Source organism: Mesoplodon bidens, assembly GCF_964165515.1.
Source record: "Mesoplodon bidens genome assembly, chromosome: 18".
Taxonomy (NCBI): domain Eukaryota; kingdom Metazoa; phylum Chordata; class Mammalia; order Artiodactyla; family Ziphiidae; genus Mesoplodon; species Mesoplodon bidens.
The window spans coordinates 39394742-39418569 of NC_138175.1; the positions used below are offsets into that span (position 1 = coordinate 39394742).

At 39.4% G+C, this 23828-nt stretch overlaps 1 long non-coding RNA gene across 1 annotated transcript in view; it reads right to left on the reverse strand.

Moving 5' to 3' along the window:
- Nucleotides 1–3505: 3505 nt before the first annotated feature.
- Nucleotides 3506–23828, reverse strand: part of LOC308606314 — a 68932-nt gene continuing 48609 nt past the window's right edge. Inside the window, exons 2-4 of the long non-coding RNA XR_014013796.1 lie at nt 8002–8128; nt 5604–5693; nt 3506–5205 (exon numbers count right to left, since the gene is read on the reverse strand). This is a non-coding gene — a long non-coding RNA (uncharacterized lncRNA). The remainder of the gene's footprint in view (nt 5206–5603; nt 5694–8001; nt 8129–23828) is intronic.

Genomic DNA, 23828 nt, shown 5'->3' on the forward strand with positions numbered 1-23828 from the left:
ATTTAAATACAGAATTATTTCCTAATTCTGTTAAATAAATCTGATTGTAAATAACAAGCATTTTGAAAGCTTTAAATTTTTAACTATAGCTAATTAATTTGTACCTTTTCTCCTCTATCAACAAAAATTGACCTTCATGGTTAACTCAGTTAAAAAATAAAACAGCACAATAGGAAAGAAGTAAAATATCTCCGTTGCCTACAGTATATAATAATATATATAAATATGTTGATGAAAAAACGTGGGTCTGCTCTCCCATGTGCAGTAAAGCAAATCTACTGACACCAGGTTATGGCGAAGGAAAGTGCAGCGTTTACTGCAGGTGCCAGGCAGGGAGTTCAGGTCAGCTAGTGCTCAAAATACCTGAACTCCCTTTCCTGATGGGTTTCATGAAAGCATTTTTAAATACCAGGTGAGAGAGGGGAATCACAGGGTATGTGATCAGCTCCTGCACAATTCTTTGATTGGTTGATGTGAGGTAACAGAGTAGTGTCACAGTGGTTAACATTATCAATCCTCAGGCTCCAGTAAAAGATCTCCTACTTAAAACAGTTTTAAAACTTAATAAAAATAAACATTAACTGAGTAGAGGGAAGGTATCCTCAATTTCAGAACAGTGTAAAGTCAGCAAATATCACAACTGGTGCACCCCTTGAAGATACTGATCTTGACTGGTTGCAATTTTTAAGAAAACACATTTGGGTAAAATTAACTCTGCACTTAAAAAAATTGAGTCACAGGTTTTAGGTTTTCTAAATGCTCTAAAAGTACTTATTTTTCCTTTCCAAGAAGGGACTTTCAACCTCCCCCAAAGTAAAAGGGCAGTGCCTCTTGTATTGCTTTCTCTCACTGAACACACCGAAGAAAAATTGCATCATGTTGGTGTCTATCTGAATAATGTGCTCAGGGCTCTCCCTGAGTCACTGCATGGTTCTCATTTGCACGTGGGAGCCAGTGGGTCTAAGTGCAGGCCACCACAAGATGTGCCACTATGGCATGTGGATTATTTTGAGCTGAAAACAATCAAGGCCCAAAAGACTCAGGAAGAGCCTTTGAACTTTCCCCTTATTGCCTAAAATAATTTAAGACAGGAGGCCTGTCCCAGGAAGAAGCTATCACTAGAGATAAATGTAGTATAATACTAGGTGTGGTAGAACAGGAAGAACATTGAAAAGCCCATTTGATCAAAATCCTCTCTGTGGGGCTTCCCTGGTGGCGCAGTGGCTGAGAGTCCGCCTGCCGATGCAGGGGACACGGGTTCGTGCCCCGGTCCGGGAAGATCCCACATGCCGCGGAGCGGCTAGGCCCGTGAGCCATGGCCGCTGAGCCTGCGCGTCCGGAGCCTGTGCTCCGCAACGGGAGAGGCCACAACAGTGAGAGGCACGCGTACCACAAAAAAATAAATAAATAAAAATAAAAATCCTCTCTGTGTCTCATTGTCTTTGGATGGCTCAGCAAACATTTGTTTACCAAACATTAACTCTTTTTAACTTCCTGTGAATTACCTTACTTCCCCTTGAAATTTCAGACCCATACCTCCTTCTGATGCCGAAATTTGGCCTCTGTGCACTGGTATGGAATCGAATTCGGAGGCAGAGTTTGGGTGCAGTAGAAAAGAAGAGGTTTATTGCGTTGCCAGGCAAAGGGGGACACAGCAAGCTAATGCCCTCAAAACTGTGTGTCCCAACCTGGGGGGATTTGGTGAGGAGTTTTATAGCAATGGTTCAAGGTCAGGGTTGCTGATAAGGATTATGGTGTGTTCAGGGCCAGCAATCCTTTAATATGGCCTCAGGTGGTCTCCTGATGAGCTTCTATGCTTCTCAAGGTTATCAAACTGTGACCTTCTCTCTAGAATGAAGGATGCTTCATCAAGTAGTTAATATCTTCCATTTGTTGGGGTTTTAGTTCTGTAGAAGAGCTCAAAGTTATTGTTATATATTTCCCTTGAGGCAGAACCAGGATCTTGTCCCAAAGCTGCACTATTGTTTCTTGACAGTTCCTCCCTTGTCTCTGCAGCCCCTCCCTTCCCTGACTAGCAACTATTTGACCCTACCCTTTGGAATTCAGGGAAGGTTGTGGAGGCTGAAGCCTAGTCCCTGCAAACAAGAAATGGGGGACACAGAAAGACTTTAGTGCCCAGGAGCCCCACAGGGTCCTGCTCAGTTTCACTTCTCTTTAGTCAAGAATATATATATGTCACCTTGTCTTGCTGTCTTTGGAATTCTTCATACTTATGTGAATTCCCCATGTGCACATAATAATTTAATTTTCTCTTGTTAATCTGCCTTATGTCATTTTCATTGCCAGCCAAAGAGCTGATGTTACCCAAAAACCTGGGTTTGCCTCTTGGTGGGTGTCAAGCTGAAAGGCACAACAAAAACAAAGATTGGGAGAAGAAAGGATTTATTACTTGCAGCAAGTAAAGAGAACACCGGGGGTCTTTCCCAAAGCAGTGTCTTCCTGAACAGCAAAATTGGGGAATTTTTAAGCTAAGGGTATATGCATATTCATGAAGGGGTTTGGGTGGTCCATAGAGTCCAAGCTTTAGTGGACTGAAGTCATGAGGGTCAGAAAAGGTCAATATCATCATTCCTTATGTTCCCAGTTGATCAGGCTAATCTTTACCATTGAAAGAGAACTGGGAGTCTTTACTATTATCTTTGTATTGTTACTTCTTTGACCTGAAAACAGTCCTTTGATTCGTCATTATTTTGTTCCCTTAGGATCATTAATTACTGAGACCCTTTCAACGGCAAGCATCCTGGCCAGGCTTAGATCGCAAAATGGCTTAGGCCAAAAATGACTCCTAGATATACATATTATTAAACTTTTGTTTTATTTTCTCCTGTTAATCAGTCTCACATCAATTTAATTCTTAGACCAACTAAAAGTGTTACCTGAAACACTTCTTTTGTTGAGCCAAAAGACACAACCAAACCAAAGGGCAGGAGAAGGAAGGGTTTATTACTTGCAGCAAGTAAGGAGAACACCAGGGATTTTCCCAAAACAGTGTCTCCTTGAACAGCCAAATTGGGAAAGTTTTAAACTGTCAACTGAAAAAAAAAAAAAGCACAAACTGAGAGTTGTGAGTTAAGTTTTATTTGGGGCAAAATGAGGACTATAGCCAAGGAAACAGCCTCTCAGATAGCTCTGAGGAACTGCTCGAAAGAGTTAGGGGGAAGGTCAGTGTGTATGAGATTTTGGTGAAGGGGGACACATATAATCAGGGACACATTTTGGCAGAAATTTGCTGCTAGTCACAAAATGGTGGCTGCTAGTCACAAGGAGCAGATGTCTCCATTAATGATTTTAGTGCTTTTCTAGATATGAGAAGATAAAAGAAACTGGGCTCATAAAATCTTCTGAAAATATCTAACTATCTGGGGCTTCCCTGGTGGCGCAGTGATTGAGAGTCCGCCTGCCGATGCAGGGGACACGGGTTTGTGCCCCGGTCCGGGAAGATCCCACATGCCACGGAGCGGCTGGGCCCGTGAACCATGCTGCTGAGCCTGCGCGTCCACAACGGGAGAGGCCACAACAGTGAGAGGCCCGCGTACCACACACACACACACAAATCTAACTATCTGAAGGCCTGTTCTGCCAGGTTTTCCCAGAGCATAGACTGCCTCATTCCTGATCTCTGTCCTGAATTCCATTCAGGGTGTGTTGAAGGTTGTGAAACAAAATTTATATTTTATGGCAAGACAAAAGAAATTTAAACATAAATTCTTCTCTGCCCTTTGGTCTCCTCTCTCCCCACACTGTGCATTGTGCATCTGCATTATACATTGACCAAACCTCCCCCATAGGCAGGAACACTTGCTCAACCATAAAGAGCAACATTCTCCTAACATCAACAAGACAATTCCCTCCTTAAGAGATAACATTTCTTCTTGACCTTGTAAGGGGTTACATGACCAGCAGGATGGCACTTAGATCTGAATTATGTAAACGTTCAATAAAATGTCATTTGATGTATAGCCCTCTGTCTCCAAAAAAACTTATACACCTCCCTGGGTTTCTAATGGGCAGAACAGTTTTCTGAGATGCTCTTCCGAGGTTATAATCCTCAAATTTGGCTCAAAGAAAAATTTCCAGTTCTCTTTTAGATCAAGTGATTACTTTTTTGTCAAGGTCAGAGACTACAGTGGCTAGTGACTTCATTCTTATAGAACCAGATGGTAAGGGACAATTTTATTTCACAAGATCATTAATTACTGAGACCTGTTCAAGAGCAAGCATCATGACCAGGCTGAGATCACAAATGATTTAGGCTTAAAATGGCTTCTCTTATGTCAAAAAGTTATATTTGATTCTTTTTCTTTGGGGACCCCCTACTCCATTTGCCTACAGAAGGGCAGAGGGAAAGTTCTTCCTCTCTGACAGTCTTCATGACGGCCTTGAGAAACAATGATGGACTCAGGAGTTCTTCTCAGCCTCAATGTGCACAGAAATCTTTATGCCTATGGTAAAGGGGCATGGAAAGGAGAGGGTTCTCAATGTGTATAAGTTCAGATGCTTTCAAAGGCAGGCAATGTGCCCTGCACTATAATGCCTGTTGGGCAGGAAGAAAGTTTCCGGTACCCTTCTAGATTTTTCTGGTTAGTCTAGGAATTAAATTGACATGAGACAGATTAAGATCAACAGGAGAAAATCAAACAAAATTTAATAATATGTATACATGGAAGAGACCCAGGAGAACTCAGTAAATCTCCCAAATGGCTGAAATCCTCACCTTAAATACCACTTTCAACTAAAGACAAAGATGGTGGGTGTAGTGGTTTGGGACTTCAAAGGGGAGGAAGGCAATTCTTCCTCGGACCTCATACATGAAGTCACCATACCTCAAGGGGAAATTCAGCTTGCACTGCAACTTCAACTAAAGAACAGTTCTTCGTGTAACACTGCCGGATATTGGAAGATACACAGGCCCCTCGGCCGACCGAAGGCATTCCTTCATTGAGGCAGTTCGCTAGTCGCAGAACACCCTGCTTTAAAAAGTTGATTCAGTTTAGGGCACAGTGTGGGTAGCTTGTGTCTCTTTTACTTGTTAGAAAACACACGTATTTAGGCTGCATGTCAATCTAGACATGGTGTCTATAGCGAAAAGCCTGGTTTTCCCATTTTGAAAGCTCCATTCTTGCGGCCGGAAAAAACCTGAAAAACACTGTTGTTGCCGTGTTTCTAGTCCCTGCAGGCATGGCTCTGAGAAAAAAAAAAAAAGAGTTTTAAAGAAAGAAACACAGTGCTTCCTGTTCCTGGTTGGGAGCTCATCCTCCCTGCTCTATAGCTAAAGGGAAATTAAACTGAGCAGCAGCCCCGAAATAAGGCCCTGAACTGCATGCAGAATGAAAGGCGTGCAGCAGTTTCCATTCGGCAGTAGTCGCCGTTCTGCTTTAGTGGAACTGTAGTAAGATTTTCAGGACTCCTAGACTCCTCGCGAAAGCACCCGTTTCTGTGCAAGGGCCCTGAGTACCCCCAGGCTCTCCTCAGTTGAGGAGCGACACTCAGACACGGAGACACTTCGGAGCACCTGTGTGTTTGCCGAGTGAAGGACAGCATGTTGCACACGTCCTCAGGGGAGCTAGATTCCCTCAGCTCACCAGCAGCCTCAGGAAGATGACTGTAGCAGCTGCAGCACGCCATGGAAGTCCGCCTCATTGTCATCGCTGGCCTCATTGCCATAGCCGGAGCTATACTGAGAAAAACACTTTGCTTACAATTCCTTCCAGCACTTCATACCTGAACTCAACCTACCTCAAGGAGAAAGTCGGCTTGCGGTCCAAGAGCATCTAGAGCACAGTTTCTACTGTAACGCTGCAGGCTTTTGGAAGATTCGCAGCACCCTAGGAGACCTAGCGCATTCTTTCGTTTAGGCAGTTCACCTCAGGAAGAATACGCTGCCTAGAAAAGTTGATTGTGGAAGGACTCAGTGAGAAGCTTGGTCTCTTTGGCTTGGTAGAAGCCACTGAAGATTATGCCCCATGTCAACCTGGAAATGTCAGCCGTTTGAGACAGACCTTGTTTTCCTGCCTTGTAAGCTGCATTTATGCGGCCTTGAAGCCACGTGAAAAACACTGATGTGGCTCAGATTCTCATCCGTGTAGGCATGGCTCTGAGAAGAAAAAGAGTTTTCTCGAAAGAAAGAGGGTGATTCCAGGTCCTGGGTGGGAGCTCTTCCTGCCCTGCTCTAGAGCTAAGGGGAATCTCAACGTGGGCCCTAGCCTCGACGTAAGGTCTTGATTTGCCATCCAGAAGGGTAGGCGTGAAGCAGGTTCCCTGAGGCCTTAGTCGCAGTTCTGCATTCATTTAACGGCAGTAAGCGTCTAGAGACTCGTGGCCCCGTCGCGTCAGCGCCAGTTTCAGGACAAGAACTCTGAGGACCCGCCGGCTCCCCTGGGCTTGCTGGGCCACACTCAGACCCGTAGGCCCTTCAGGGTGCCCCAGGGTAGGCCGAGGAAAGGGTAACACACTGCAGTCTACCTTGGGGGAGCTAGATGTTGATGTTTCAACTACCTGTTTTTTTTTTTTTTTGGTAAAAACCCCTAAATATCCTGTGCCCTCCCTTACCTCTTCAGAACAGTCCCTCAGAGCTATCTGAGAGGCTGTCTCCTGACTTAAGTCCTCAGTATGTCCTCCAAATAAAACATAATTCTCAACTTTTAGGTTGTGCATTTTTTTTCAGTCAACATTGGCTTATGTAGGTACTATGGCTAAATGTAATGTGATGAGCTGTAAATTATTAAAACTAGATAAATTCTGTCAGCTCTACCACTAGCTGAGATCAGGCTTTCTTCTCTGGATACTTCTGTTATAGACCTTGGCAGATATGGGGTCTGTGTTGGTCTTAAAATTATTCTTAGAATTGTGGGGACTCATTCATTCTTTCCACAAATTTTACTGCTTATATTCTATGTGTCAGTTACAGTGCTGGGTCTTGAAATACAGAAGTCAACACACGAAAATACAAGGATAAAACACATTTTCTACCATATAAACTTTTTTCATTCATTAATTCATCCTTAAGTCATTCAACACGCATCTTCTTATTGAATACTGATGAGGGGTCAAATGCTATGCTAAACACTGAGTATATAACTGCAAATGAGATGGATAGGCCCTGATTTTGATGTCACTACTATCTTTTGTCCTGCCATATAATGGGACAGCTTCATTATTCCCTTTACCCTAAGTTTTTTTTTTTTTTTTTTTTTTGCGGTACGCGGGCCTCTCACTGTTGTGGCCTCTCCCGTCGCGGAGCACAGGCTCCGGACGTGCAGGCTCAGTGGCCGTGGCTCACAGGCCCAGCCACTCCGCGGCATGTGGGCTCTTCCCAGACCGGGGCACGAACCTGTGTCCCCTGCATCGGCAGGCGGACTCTCAACCACTGCGCCACCAGGGAAGCCCTACCCTAAGTTTTATCACAAATTGCTAATGAAAATAAAACTGTTAGTGGAGTTTCAACATGCATAGGTAAATGAGAACACAGAACTCCCCTTTCACATGCCCCATTCTCCTCCTTCTAACTCCCTATGTGAACTCACTTTGTGCCAAGACCAAGAAGATGTGCCCCAATAAGAACCAAGCTGATTTCCGCACACTGACTGGGGCTATTGCTTACTTAGAAGACTTGATGCTTAATTTTGATAAGTAGCTAGAAGACCATGGAGACAATCTATAAAAATGATTTGTCTTGGGAGAAAATACTAAAAAGGGTTAATGTGCTGTTCCACATGTCTAACATCCTGGGATTAAACCACAGGCACCAAGATACTTGGCAACAATGAGCTAAAAATGAAAAAAAAAGAGCATCATACTGTTATTGTATTCATTTTCCCCCAAGGCACTCTCTGATAAACACCACAACCTCTAAGGGAATTGAGAACAGCTTCCTTGTGGGGTAGGTTATATATGCACCTTTTTTCAAGCAGTTAAATCATACCCAGCTATCAGCACACCTTACTTAAGGTGATTGTAATGTATGAGATTAAATGTTCCTACCTGATTGGAAACCTTGTTGTCCTCAATTCATTGGCTATACTGGATTTTTTTTCTTGGGTCAGACCTTCAGACTTCTACCAGAAATCGTTCCTTTGGGGAAACCAGGCCTTCCCAGATACTCAGGAAACTGAAATGGAGACAGCAAGAGAGAAGGAAATTATTTGGACGTATAGACCTCAATTGTTTGGTTTTAAGTAAACGTCCAAGCAAACATCTTCTAAATGGTATAATAACTTCAGGGGAATTCACGGTTTATAAGTTTGTGTACTCATAAACTGAACATATTATGATAAGAGTACAGGTTGCATTTTGTGTCTTCAACTCAAGCAAAGACTTCAAAAAAGGCCCAGTTATCCTTTGTTCATTAAGACACAAAGAGAGGGCAAAAAGGGCAAGTTTCTAAGTCTTTTTCTTTAAAATTTACTTCCTTTCTTCAGTCTTCATCAAGATCTTCAGGAAATTAACTTTACTAAAGTTAATTATTCATAAAATAAACATAGGAACCTGCAGAAGACTATTTCACAGAGACCTGTAATGTACAATATCCATTGCATACATGCACCATGAGCTTGTCTTTTCTAGCACTGGCATACACAAAACTCTGTGTGTGTGTGTGTGCACATGTGTGTCTTTTTTGTGATGGAGCCATAGGGAGAAAATAAATCTATTGGCTGCAATTCAGTGATGTAGAAAGATTTAAGGGTAAAGGAAAAGGCTACATCAAGTGAAGCAATAAAGTCATGAGGTTGTGCTTCCATAATAATAACAATAGCAGTCTTCTGTAACCAAGGGAGCAGGCTCCTCAAATTATAGTCACACCTGTTAGACCATCTGCCCATAAATTTCACACTATCATTAATGGAAAACAAATGGCACTGTCTCTCCTTCCCTTTATCCATTGGCCATTCTCATATAAACAATTTTTCTCTTCAAGGTCATGCTCTTTCCTACCTGTTTAAAAATATTAGGATTTAGGAGGAGTGATACAGAATGTGCCATGCCTTGGCACTTGTACCAGTGATGGCTCTGTAAGGAGCACTGGATTGTTAGGAGGCTATAAATTGAATTCCCCTAGAAGCAGAACCTGAGGCAATAATTTGAATGCAAACTGTTCATCTGGGAGGTGCTTCCAGAAAACTCAGAAGTGGAGTGGGAATTGAGAATGGAGGCATGGAAGGAAGCCAACAGAGGTGCATTACTGAATAAATTACTCCTGCAGGGAACTGCTGCCAGTATTTCAGGGGAGTTCTGTGAAACTCTACAGAACATGTCTCAGAGTTACCCCAAGAATTGGTGAGAAACTTGAAGTACTTGTCTTCCAGTCCCCTCTGTCCTTGGTTGAAAGCTACACCCAGATACATTAACTCCTGTACATTTGTGGCCTGCCCTAAGGTGGATAATTGCAGGTGGTAGCATGATTCTATCAGCATATACTGGAATGATGAGTGCTGGGGAGATATGAGTGGAACATTGAAACCATCTAATACAGTCGGGGCAGTAGATATTAATTATTGGCTTGCAAGTCCAAATGGGTAACCTTAAATTCCTGGGTTAATGGTTTTACTTTGAGGTATTTAAGCATGATGTATGAGTAAAAATTTCCTCTATTAAATCAAGTTGAAGATCCTAAGTCCCTAATCTTCTGGAAAACTGTGGATATCTTTTTAACAGATTTTTGAAAAGTAACATGATTAAGATTTCAAACTGACCATTCATTCATTCATTCATTCACTAATTCAACAAACATTTCTTGAACACCTAAAGTATGCCATGGGTTGAACTAGGCACCAGTGTTACTGTTACTAAAATCATTATCGTGCCACCTAGAAGTCAATGTATTGTGACACTCAAATAAGAAAATCCATAGTTACCGTAAAAAATATTACAGAGTGATATAGGAAGACACGGTAAGACCTTAATTCATGCTGTGGACAGTAGTATATGGGGGATATCAGTAGGGCTTCCTGTAGAAGGCAATTGAAATGGATATGTAACATGAAGGAAGGGTGAATTTTTGAGGAAAAGAGAAGATAAATTCATGTTTGCCAGAAAATGAATGGTTAAGGATCAGTCCAGAAAGGAGTTCCATTCATAATCAGTATAAGAAATGTCACTGGGGCTTCCCTGGTGGCGCAGTGGTTGAGAGTCCACCTGCCGATGCTGGGGACACGGGTTCATGCCCCGGTCCGGGAAGATCCCACATGCTGCAGAGTGGCTGGGCCCGTGAGCCATGGCCGCTGAGCCTGCACGTCCGGAGCCTGTGCTCCGCAACAGGAGAGGCCACAACAGGGACAGGCCCACGTACCGCAAAAAAAAAAAAAAAAAAAAAAAGGGAAAAAGAAAGAAAGAAAGAAAGAAATGCTCACTGGAGTGTAAGAAAAGAAGACAATGGAGAGGGTGGTAGAAGCCAGACCATGAATGGTCCATGTATGTATACTAAGTGCTATGGTCTAGTCTTTGTGTTCCCCTCCAAATTTATATGTTGAAATCTTAATTTCCGGAGGTGATAGTATTAGTAGGTGGGGCCTTTGGGAAATGATATGGTATTAGTGCTCTTATAAGAGACCCCACAGAGCTCCTGAAGCTCTTCTGCCATGTGAGGTTACAATGAGAGGTCTGTAACTCAAAAGAGGGCCCTCATCTGACCATACTGGCACCCTATTCTTGCACTTGCAGCCTCCAGAACTGTGAGAAAAAAATTCCTGTTGTTTATGAGCCACCCAACCTGCAGTATAATCTTACAGCAGCCCAAAAGGACAAAGAGAGTTTGGATGTGAGATTTTACTCCAGGAAAGATGGGAATCCATTGAAGGATTTTAACTGGTAACTTAGAAGAGAGAAAAGTTTCATAACACAATCAGGTATTTATATAAGAAAAATTTGTTTCATTTTCAGAAAGATCACTCTGGAAATACCGTGACTAGATTTTTGGAGAAGGGTGATGGCAGTCCCGGATATAGAAAGATGAGTTAGTTGTCCATTAATGTAAGTCAAACAAGAAAGTGGATATAAAAAGTGTGAATTTGTGGCTGAGCGTTCTTTTCTTTTAGTACTTGGAAAATGTTATGTCAATGCTTCCGACTCCAGAGTTTTAGACAAGAAATATGCTGTCATTGGAATTGGTGTTTCTCAATAAGTAATGCATTGTTTGTGCCTGTCCACTTTCGAGATTTTTTTTGTCTCTACTTTTCAGAAGTTTAATTATGACGCATCTTGGGAAGAATATCTTTGTGTTTTTCCTCTTTGGGTTTGTTCAGATTCTTGAATTTGTGTTTATGTCTTCTAAAAAATTGGGAACTTTTTAGTCATGATTTCTTTGAATACTTTGTCAGTCCTACTTGCTCTCTTTTTTCATTCTGGAACTTTGATGATATGAATGTTAGTGCTTTTGTTACTGTTTACAGGTTCTTGAGATCCTATTCTTTCTCCCATCTCTACCCCTCAGTCTATTTTTCTCTGTACATTTGGTGGATTGTATTGATCTCTTCTAAGTTCATGATTCTATGCTTTGTAATCTCCACTCTACTCTTGAGCAAAGTTTTTTCATTGTTGTATTTTTCAGTTCTACTGTTCTCATTTGTTTTTATTGTTATAACTTCTAGTTCTTTGTTTACATTTTCTATTTTTCCCATTTCTGTCAAGGAACACATAATTGCTAATTGAAGCATTTATGTGACAGCTTATTTAAAATCCTTGTCTGATCATTTCAATAGATGTTTTGTCTCAGTGTTGGTGTATGTTTATTGTCTTTTCTCATTTATTCTGTGATTTCCTGGTTCTTGGTGTCATGAGTATTTTTCCATTGTATTCTAAACATTGTGAGTTATTATATGACTCTGTATCCCATTTAATTTTATTATTACTTTTTAGAAGGAAGTCATCCTATTTGAGGCGTAGTATGAGGACTGGGGGGTTACATACAGATTTCCATTGGGCCCTACTGACAATACCCCAGCAAAAGTGGGCACTTACATTGTCTCACTGCAGACAGATCAAGTAGAAGTTTAGCTATCCTATGGCCCTTCTGACGCCTTCCCCCCAAAAGTGGGAACATTAATATCATTGGGTTGCCTTTTAGTAGGAGTGGAAGTTCATCTCCCCAGTAGATTTCTTGACACCAGGGGAGGGGAGAAGTGAAGTGTTTGCTGTCCTTCCTCCCACTTCATTCCTTCTTGTTGATGCCGGGTGTGGGTAGAGGGTCAGCTACCTGCTGGCCCCACTGACACCAGGGTAAGAGGAAGAGAACTGACAACTAGCCCTGCTTGTGCCATCTCATTCTGTCTTACTGCCTCAGGATGGTTATGGGGATTCAGCACTCCATTGGGTCTCACTGACATCATGTGTTGGGGGTTAGTGGGGTGCCTACTCCCTCCAACCTGTAACATCCTATTCTTATTGATGTCAGGGAGAGATGGAGGCTAAGTCCCACCACTGGACCCCACGATTGTGTGAGGGCAGCCCAGTGTTAACTAGCCTGTCAGGCACCACCTTTTAAAGTCTGTTTGCTAATGGAAAGGGGTGGAGGCTCAGCTCACCACTGGACCACACTGAAACAACCCTGGTGGGGAATCAGAGCACTGGCTCTTCTGGAGGGCAGGAATGGGGTGGTGTGGAAGATCAAATCCTAGCTTGGCCCAACTGAAACGACAGGACATAGACGATGGGTGCAATATTCCACTGGCACTTGGCTCGAGTAGTGTGTATATTCCACTGGCACTTGGCTCGAGTAGTGTGTATATTATTGCCCAAATGGTCTTCTGTCTTTAGCAACCCCTTTCCTCATACTTTGGCTAGGGGGAACAGGGTTTTGTGGGGTTTTTTTGAAGCTTTTTTGTCTGTTGTTCTGTTGGTGGTTATTGTTTGGGGGTTCCTGTAATACCCTCTCCAATATGTATGGGGAGCAACAGGAAACACAGGGGACTCATCACCATGTTATTCCTCAAGTCCCAAAGTCCCTAGTTAAGTCTGCCTTTTCATTTCCACCTTTCAGCATCTTCCTATGTTTGTTTGTTGTTATGTTCAGGGTTTTAGTTTTAAGTGGGAGAACCTGGGAGAAATGGGCTACTTCATCTTCTTGGAAGCAGAGGTCTGGAGGCCTTTTGATGTTAAAAAGTACTGCTGACTGTAAATTAAAATTTGATGATATACACCTTGCCCTTTAAGAATTATTCTGCTAGATGATGTGGCTTCCTAAAGTTGCTACAATTTGATTTTCATACTTCTAAAATCCAAGTGTTTTACTGGAGTTGAAATTTAAAGATAAGCAAGAGATGAGGCTAAGATGATCTATGTGGTAACAGATTAAAGTTGGAAACATCAATATACATTCATGTTTAGCTTAATATTGCTTCATATTACCTTAATACACATGGTTATGTAGATACTTATAGATATGTGCATATACATGGGTCATGTACACACATATTATCTCTTTGCTCTTTCAGCTGAGAAGATCTAGAAGCAATGACATCCGAGCAGCAATTAGCACACCCCACACCCAGATCCTGCTGTCTAATATGGTTCTCCACTAAAAAGACCTAGTTATCCTTGAAGAAATAGCTGATTCTAGGACTGGGGTAGTAAATATACAAGATTTATATACAAGACCATCTTATAGTGTCAGAAAGTAAGGAAGTTCCAAAAAAATATATAGGATGGGGATACCTCAGAGTGGCACAAGAGCCAACTGAAAAGAGTTCACAAGGGTCAGACTAGAGCAATTTGAGGAACAAAGTAACTAAAGTAGAATTCGATTATAACCCAAAGTATAAAATAAAAATCCATGAGTTCTTCTGATATGAATAAATAATTGGATACATAAATGCAGGAGAATAGATACATCTCCAGTGCAAAGGAATTCCAAATAGTTTATGTAGTACTCCATCTTAAGCATAACTACCTATTCCTTAGTTGCGGGCTGAGCATATTGACTTCCTTCCAAAAAAGTACAGTATGAAAAAGTGAAAACAGTAATCTTACGATGGAGAAACCTGAAAAACACTACCTCAGTCTGGTGATCAAGGTCGATCTCAGCATTCATAATGCATATTGATACTTTGTACACTTGATGTGATCTGACAAAATAACCCTTCTACTCTGTGGTCTTCCTCCCCAAAACACATAATCCCAATATTATCATGAAAAATGCATCAAACAAATTCTAGTAGTGGGCATCCTACAAAAACCTAACTACTCAAAATTGTCAAGGTCATCCAAGGAAAATCTGAGAAGCTATCAAACCCAAGAGGAGCCTAAGGAAACATGGCAACTAAATGTAATGTGATGTTTTGGATGAAATCCTGGAACAGAAAAAGGACATTAGGTAAAAACTAAGGAACTGGACTAATGTATGGACTATAGTAAATGATAATGTGTCATTATTTGTTAATTGATTGTAACAATGTAACATACTAATATAAGTGGATCATCATAGAGGGAAATGGGTATAATGTATATGGAAACACTTTATACTATCTTCTCAATTTTTCTGGAAAATTAAAACACTTCTAAAAAATAAAGTCTATAAAAACGCTGTTTTCTTGTTTTATGATTATGTGCCTCTATTTCCTAATAAATATGTAAATTTGCTTTACCTTCCTTGATACTGATATTACAGAAAATACTAAGTAACTCTGAAAGAATTTGTAACTCCCATTCAACAAGCAATAATTCTTGGTATTAACTTTTTGGAAGAACCCACTGAATAAATCAAAGCAAATTGTCTTTAAAGGCTGAATTTCTTTTCAGTGTTTAATCTTTTATATGATTAATGCATACCACAAGCATGATTCTGTTTCAAAGGGCAGAAAATGTTGATTGCAGGCAATGTCCAAAGTACAGTGAAATATTAATGCCTGATGCTATAACAACTTTAATGTATTTCATGTTTTCAAAATGATGAATTGTTATTTCAGTCAATAAAGTATTCACTTTTATACATTCCCTACCCATCTTTTCCCAAAACACCCACAAGGAAATGATACTATCATCTGATATTAGGTTCATCAATTTAAATTGGAGTTTTTGGTTGCCAATGGTACTGGAATGTGTGATACTTTTACAAATCCTCTCCATGGCAAAATCTGATCTTCACAAGGTAAATCACAGTAGGTGCCTAAAACCAAATGACATATAGCTTTGTAGCTCGATTACCAAGCATTTTACTTAGAGGCACAATAGAATGTAGAAAAGGCCACTTCTCTTTCTGTCTTTTTCTGCTCAAAGGTCACTCACCATCTTACTTTTTATCAGCCATCTCAGAAGTTTTCCACAAATTTAGACTATATAATGTTACTTAATGTGAATGTAGCTCAACATTCTGTTTTACTACAGCTAATCTCACATTATTTTATTGGTGCTAAATATGCAAATCATCAGCAAATTTTTGTACTTAACTTTTTTTTTTGATGTGGACCACTTTTTAAAGTCTTTATTGAATTTGTTACAATACTGCTTCTGTTTTATATTTTGGTTTTTTGGCTGTGAGGCATGTGGGACCATAGGTCCCTGACTAGAGATTGAACCCACACCCCCTGCATTGGAAGGTGAAGTCTTAACCACTGGACCGCCAGGGAAGTCCCTGTACTTAACTTTTAAAAATAATTAAAATAAGCTATTCGACACATTTCCCCTTAAAAAAAAAAAGTAATTCTTCTTAGGCTGGCCCTGGGCACATACGTGACTTTGCCATTTTTTCCATGGACTATTTTCTTATCTGTTCTACTGTGTCACATTTGTTCTACCTTCTCAAAAAGAAGCATTTAAAAATTCATCTACGCACTCATGCATTCATACATTTATTAAATAAATCTATTGAACACCTACATACGGCACAGAAAAAAAGGCAGAAAACTAATCTGGGTTGCACAGAAAGTAATGAACTCAGTTAAAATTTTTGGTGAAAACAGGTGTTAATCTACTGGAAATTACATTTCATTATGGGGACTCACAGACTCAAGGAAAACCAAGACCTAAATAATAATAAAGTAATAAAAGCACTAGCCATTTACTGAGTGCCTGCTTGTACCTGTCTCTGAAACTCTAAAATCATTACAGATGTTTTGAGGATTGTCTGATATAATTGTAATCTCCATTTTACAGATGAAAATAACAAGGTTCAGAGACATTAGGTTACTTGCCTAAAGTGAGGTGGCCCAGAAACTACAGAACTGGAAATTGAAACTTAGACTTCATAATGCCAAAGTCTGTGCCTTTAATCACAATGTGTGTGTGTGTGTGTATGAGAGAGAGAGAGAGAGAATGTGTTTAATAGAGAACTTCTGAGAAATGGCAAGAAAACTGCCAGGTATCCATAAAACAATAAAATAGGAGCTTCCTACTATACAAGTAATTGTTAATCATATGGCTGAACTAAGGATCTCTCACTTTTGAACTAAGAAATCAAAAGCTTCCAGAAGTTGAGTCTAAATTTTACACTTACATAAGATACTTCATACAGAATGCTAAAGTATAATAACTAAAGAGCTCTGAAAATACTGGAAGCATTCATATTAGTATGATTTCATAATGTGGATAATAGAGGATTTAAGAAATTGGCAGATGCAACTTCAGACTCATTTCTGTGAAGGGCAAGATAAATGAATAAAATGAGAAAAATGAAAAAAGAATGGATAGCAATTTTAGGTAGTTTGCTTAATCTCCATACAAGGAAAGACTAAGCAAAAGAAAAAAAAAATCTTGAAATTTTATTTTGAAAGCACCTACAAGTGTATATGGTCTTTTTATACCAAATAACTTGGAATTATGAACTGTCAAATAAGTCTTATCTTCTCTGATGATAAAATCGCTGACTTTATTTGAAACTATGAAATGAAAAATGAGGTAATAATAAGAAATTCTTAAGAAAAGGAGTAGAAAAAACAAAATTATAAGAGTTATGTTAAAAAATATTTTGAAACAAACATAAAATCCCCATTACTGGTACAGAGCTTTTAAAACCTTATTTTGGTTTTAAGTTTTAATAAATATTTATATGTTTACATAATTACTGTCATAAGGAAGACACAATTTTAGGTCAGCTTTCTTCATTCTTTCTTTATTAAGCATTATTCTATTTTGCTCCATCATCTTGTAATTATAATATAGTAACTGTGTAATTTTCTACTAAGTGGATATAATTTCCTAAACTGTTTTCCTACTGTTAACAATTAAAGGTGTTTCTAATTTTTTGTTATTGCAAATGAGATGACAATGAGCATCTTTATATAATAATTTTCTGGATTATAAATTATTTATTGGCATAAGCTTCCAGAATTAGAATTAATGTATAAAAAGCTATTAACATTTTTATCTTGCTAGACATTGCCAAATTACTGTCAAAAGATGGAACCAAATTATATTGCAAAAATCTTTGCCAACAGAAGACATTATATATAATTTTTGATTTTGCTAAATTAATAAGTTGGAAACCTATGGTCCATTTCTTTGAATTCTTTGATAACAGAGTGCTGCTGGAGACTGGGAGGGCAGCCCTGTCCGTGAAGGCTCCCCAGAGTTGGAGCGGGGAAGTGGAAAAAGGTAAAAAAAATACTAATTGTATTTTCCCTCCATTGTTATCTCTCACTCTTTTCTGCCTCTGTGTAACTTATATCCAGGTAGCTGGAGAAAAATCATGTGGTAGGGCAAATTGGTATTCCAATAAATTAATAATCACCAACTTCAAATGGATTTTCAAGACTGGAAATATTGCTCTGACTTACAGTAAGTTCTTTCTAATTCTCCTTAAGGACTATTTTCTGAGAAGCTTTACCTGCCCTCCTCAAACTTTCCTCCATCCTCTCTACTTCCTTCACTCTGAGCTGGTGAGGTGCTTCATAACTCATTAAGAACACAGAAGTCAGTAAATAGTCCACTGCCAAATCCATTAATTCATTAGCATTTGCATTGATCTTTGTATTCCTTTTTACTACAGGAGTTAAAGTTAAAAGGCCATGTGCACTACAGATAGCATTTCATTTTCTCTCATCTTCTCAAGTACTTCACTGCACTGCATTTTCTACAACCCATCTACTCCTTATGAATGATTCTTGCCAAAATTCAACCTCATTCTAGACTAGTAACTCCAACTTAGAATGTTAAAAACTATACATGTAACATGAAAGCCTTCCTCCTCCCCTAATCCCTGCATATCTTCTTTAGCCAATTCATGTCTGAACTTTTCAAAATTGTTATCTTCATATATTGTTTCCATTTCCTCACGTCCCATTTACTCTATAATTTACATCCATCTGACTTCTCTCACAGTAATCTCTTTGCCCATTGTCCTGAAATTTTACTTATGAAGGTCACCAGTGATCCCCATGTCAGTATAGCCAATGAATAGTTTCTGTCCTATTTCTAGGCTCTTTCCTTCTTTAAAAAAGAAAAAGAATAAGAAAAACAAAAACCGTTTTTTTTCTTCTATGCTTTTATACTCTCATCATCTTCTGTCTTGGTATATTTTACTGGCTTTCTGTGTTTAATCTGATTTCTAATATTCTATTAGTTTCCTTTATCTTCAGTGGAATAAACCAGTATATGAAGGATTATTCTCAACAGTTATTTCTCATAATAACAGTACTAGTAGCAGCAGTCAATACTCTATAATGCTTATCATGTGCCAGACCCTATTCTAAGACACTGTTTAAATACATATATATATACACACACACATATATATATATATATGAGGTTTTCCTCCTCATAGGCCTATGAAATAAGCCTATTATTATACCCATGTTACAAATGAGAAAACTGAGGCAATGAGAGGCCATGGTCACATGATCAGTACTTGGTGAAGCCCCGCCTGAGTTAATGCTGGACAAGTTAAATAATGTCTCACAGATTGGCCTTAAAAGTGAGCAACATTTAATTAACGACTTGTGAAGTATCAGAAAAAAATGGAACATTTTAAATTGAATGGGAACTACTAAGTCATGTATCAGTAACTAAGAATAACTCTTATTGAATGAAATTATTTTTCATTATTCTTTTGAAAGAAAAATATTCTTGTGTTAGTGTTTCACAGTTTTTTTTTTTTCATTCACATGTTTATTCATTTATTAGACACACATTTCCTACACACCTTCTATGTGCCAGTGTCTGCTGCAAGCCTTGGAAGATTCAGTGGTGAGCAAAAAATTACAAAGTCCTTGCTCTTAAGCAAATGTCCAGTGGTGGAGGAAGACAGAGTAAACATGTAAATAAAATTTTGTACAGCGACAGAAATATGACTGGACAATGGGATGGAGAGGCAGTGAGGAGGCAGGTCTCTTTGGTCAAGATAGTAGTGGTGGCGTTTGAACCGAGACCTTAGTGATCAGAGGGAAATTGGTCTGGATAGAAGGATTAGCCAATCTAAAGCTGGGAGAGCAAGAAGTAGAGCTTGTTGCATCTGAGGGACTGAAAAAGACAACTGTGCCTCAAACCCCATGAAGGTCAGGGAAAGATGTAGTAAGTGACCAGAGCACATGGTCCCTGTGAGCCTGGCTAAGTAGTTGAAAATTTAATCTCTTTACAATAGATAGCCTTTAGAAGTTAGAAGCAGTGCAATAATAGCATCTGATTTGTGCTTTTTAAAAGCCTACTTTGACTGTGGAGTGTCCTACAAAAGCAAAATACCTGTGTCTCTATGAAGTGCAGATAATAAACTTTAAAAAGCCCAATGAGCTCATAAGCAGTTGGTTTACTAACTGTAATCATTTATCTTAACTAGACTTCATTAATATAAGCTTGGTTACCTTGGGGTCATGAGACATATTAGATTAGGGAAACCCAACTATTTTCAAATAGTGTGATTTGAAAAATTCTCGAAATTGTTGGGGTTCAGGAAGATTATTTTATTGCTGGGGCTGGATGGGAAGTTTGGAATAAGAAAAGAAAGTATGATGGCTGGCTTCCATCTATTCTCCCTTTCTGTGGGAGAAATGATGGTGGGGTGACTACTTTGCTGTTGACCCAATGCTTAAATTTCAGAGCTAGTTCAATCCAGTAAATATTTGCTGAACAACTATTATATGTTAGGCACCTAGCTGAAACTGGGAATATAAAGAGAATAATTAATAATAAAAGCAGATATTACTAACAAGAGACAGGCACTGTGCTAATGCTTAACATGCACCATCTCAAGTTACATTAATTTACACACTAACCATATGGGGTAGATGCATTTATTATACCATTTTCTGGGTGAGAAATCTAATCCCTTTAAGGGGATTAAGTTACTTCTCCAAGGTTACACAGCTTGTTAGGGGCATAGGCAGTATTTGAACTCAGGTCTGGTATCAGCACCAATTCTCTTAGCCATTATGCTCTAAAGGACCTTACTTGAGAAGTTCAGGATTATACATATATGGGTACAACCAACCCTAAGACCATCTGGCAAAACTGGCTGCTTGAGAAGTCCTGGCTTTACGTAAGATGCTCTTGGAATGGAGAAGATCGTGAAGGAGGGTCCCCAAAACACACTCTCTATACTAAGGGGCAACAGAAGAGAAGAAGAATTAGCCTACAGCAGTATGATATTGAGGACCAAGAAACAGTGTTTCTCTCTTTTGTGAATAGTTATTAAATTATTTCTACTTCAAAATATCAGAAAGAAATCACAGTACTATGGACAGTTTGCAGAGCCACCCTATCTTAGTGAATCCTGGCAGGTGTAGAGTTCATAGTATGACCCTGGCACCTAAGTGTAGTTAAGTAAGCTTTCATTTTTCTTTAGCCTTAAAGCAAAGTAGCTTTCTGATAGGTATAATTTAGGAAAGTCTTCAAAGAAAATATTTAAAGTCCACTATCTCAGAGAAAAGCAATTTTGCAAAAGATCTATCAGCAAAAGCAAGGCCAAACACACCAATTATTTAGTGAGACTTGTATTGTTATATCATTGCTCATGTTGTTTCTTTATGCATTTACCTGGAAGAAGGCTTTTTTTTGTGTGTGTGGTACACGGGCCTCTCACTGTTGTGGCCTCTCCCGTTGCAGAGCACAGGCTCCGGACGCGCAGGCTCAGCGGCCATGGCTCACGGGCCTAGCCGCTCCGCGGCATGTGGGATCTTCCCGGACCGGGGCACGAACCCGTATCCCCTGCATCGGCAGGCGGACTCCCAACCACTGCGCCACCAGGGAAGCCCTGGAAGAAGGCTTTTAATGTTCAACAATTCTCAAACAGATAAAGACCCACACTGATGTGTCAGAAAGAGCTTTGCCCTGGAATTAGATCGGTTTAGGTTTGGCTACTTACTAGAATTAGGTAACATTCTTAATCTTTCTGAGCCTGTTTCCTATCTGCAAATAGGGATAACACTATCTATTACAGAAGGATGTGGTTAAATTAAATGACACATGTAAATGAAATATATCCTTCCAGACTGAGAACATACCTAGTAAAAGTTAAGTGATCTGCAAATATTCTGCTTTCTTGAAATGGATGAAACCTGTTATCATGTTCTTAACCAATGGTCTAAATATCAAGACAATATTTAGTTAAAAGTTATATTTGCTCTTTCACCGTCCATCTGCATTTTAACATATTCTAACATATTCTCCTTGATCAATTGTGTCAATATTAGTAACATTTGTCATTTAAGCTATTATTGTTCATATGTTTAAAATATTTCAGTGTGATAAAAGTCATTACTCAAAGGGATGCCTAGCTGGCTTTGTCAAAGATTTATTTTAAGTAAAAATAAAAGACACATTTTTCATTTTCACCAAGTTTTATTGAACAGTGTATTCATTAACTGTATGAACTTTCTGGCCAACCCAATACAGTAGCCAAGACATGGAAACAACCTCAGTGATTTTTGTGGATGAATGGATGAAGAAAATGGGGTGCATACAACCTACTATTATTCAGCCATGATAAAGAAGGAAATCTGGCTATTTGTGACCACATGGGTGGATTTGGGGGGCATTATGCTTAATGAAATGTCAGGCAGAGAAAGATAAATACTTTAGGATCTCATATGTGAAATCTAAAATACTGAACTCATGATAGAAAGAATGGAATGATGGTTGCCAGAGCTGGGGGTTGGAGGTGAGGAAAATGAGAGAAGATGATCAAAAGATAAAAACTTCTAGTTATAAGTGAGTAATGGTGATGTCATGTACAGCTTGGTCACTACAGTTAACAATACCGTATTTTATGTTTGAAAGTTGCTAAGAGAGTAGATCTTGAAAGTTCTCATCACAGAAATAAAATTTGTAATTATGTGAATTAAGGTTAACTAAACTTATTGTGGTAATCATTTCACACTATATATATATATATATCAATCATCACATTGTACACCTTGGACAGATACAATATTATATATCAATTAAATCTCAATAAAACTGGAAAAATTTCATTTATATTTTAGCATAAATATATCAAATTGGGTTTCTTGACAAGATTAATAATAACTATAGATAAAAGGAAATAAGATATTGTTGTTGCTGTTGTTTGCTTTTCCAGAGTGCAAAACACTAAAAAGGGGGGAGGTGAGTATGGGCTTGCAAATGCTGCTCCATGGGCCCTAATGCTGTGATACAGACATTTAGTCCAGATCTGAAAGAGAACTTGAGTCATTTCAACAAATCTGCAAAACAGTCGTGTTCAAACGTGAAGAGATGAATAGATATCAGTGAATTCTTTTTCACACTGCAAGAAATCTGCCTTCAGCTTTCAGCAAAACCTCAGTTTTCGGGTTATGAGGGTAACAGTTCTTAAGCAAGCAGTACAATGCTTCCACCAGTGCATTATTATTATATCATTTACATTAAAACTAATCTGTACTTTCTTTCATCCACCCATGTTCTTTGTCCCCAACTGGGGTAAAGGAAATAAATGAACATTTATTGATTATCTACAGTGAGAGTATAGAATGCAGTGTAGGCTATAGAATTAGTGGTGTTTGTAAGGTCGGATCTTAACAAAGGGCATCGCGAAACAGAGGAAAGCTTCAAATGAGCTTTATTAGGGGGTGCTCCCGGGCGAGGTTCAGCGGTCCGAGAGAAAGGGGCCAGAGAAGTCGCACCCGGGCGAGGGTTGGGCAAGATTTCATAGGGGAAGAAGGGAAAGTGGTGTGGTGAATCTGGGAGGGCGCAGGGTATTCCTTATTTGGTGGTCTCTTCGGGTATCCTGGCAATATCTGGTGTCGGTTACATCAGTCTTGGGACCGCCAGTCCCGCCCCTCGAAAGGCAGGAAGGCTGGGCCGGGTGGAAAGCCCACTGGTCAGTTCCTGGAACTGGGTGGTCCGGAATGCCTCCAGGTCAGTTTCTGGAACTGGGTGGTCCGGAGACTTTCGGTCTGATGCAACCTGTGAATCTGATTGCATTCCCCTGCCTCGGGCCAGTTGGCCTTACAGTGTTCAAGACTGAAACTGACCTGGATTTGAATTCCAGACTTCTCACTTAACTTAGACTTTACTACGCCTCAGTTCCCTTACTAATAATTAGAGATAATAGACATTTCAGGGACCACAGTAAGGATTAAAAATATTATAATGTTTGGATCCAGAAAGGGCATTCATTACCTCATTTAATGTAAACTCTTAGATAATCTGATTGAGTTTTGAGTATCTGATAACGGCTCTGCATCCTTTTGCTAAAAATAATTAGATAGGTAGATAACTATTCATAGCATTTTGCATAGAATTCCAGGGCTTTGCTAATATGAAAATCAATCAAAGGCTTTAGTTGGCACAAAGAACTCGGAGAAATTGTTATGGGGCAAGAATTAGAATTCTTCTTGAAATACAGACTATCATCCTGGAGAAGAAAGAACAACATTTTAATGTGGTCAAATGTGGGTCAAAACTATGCACTTCCATAATGGTGTTTCTACCAG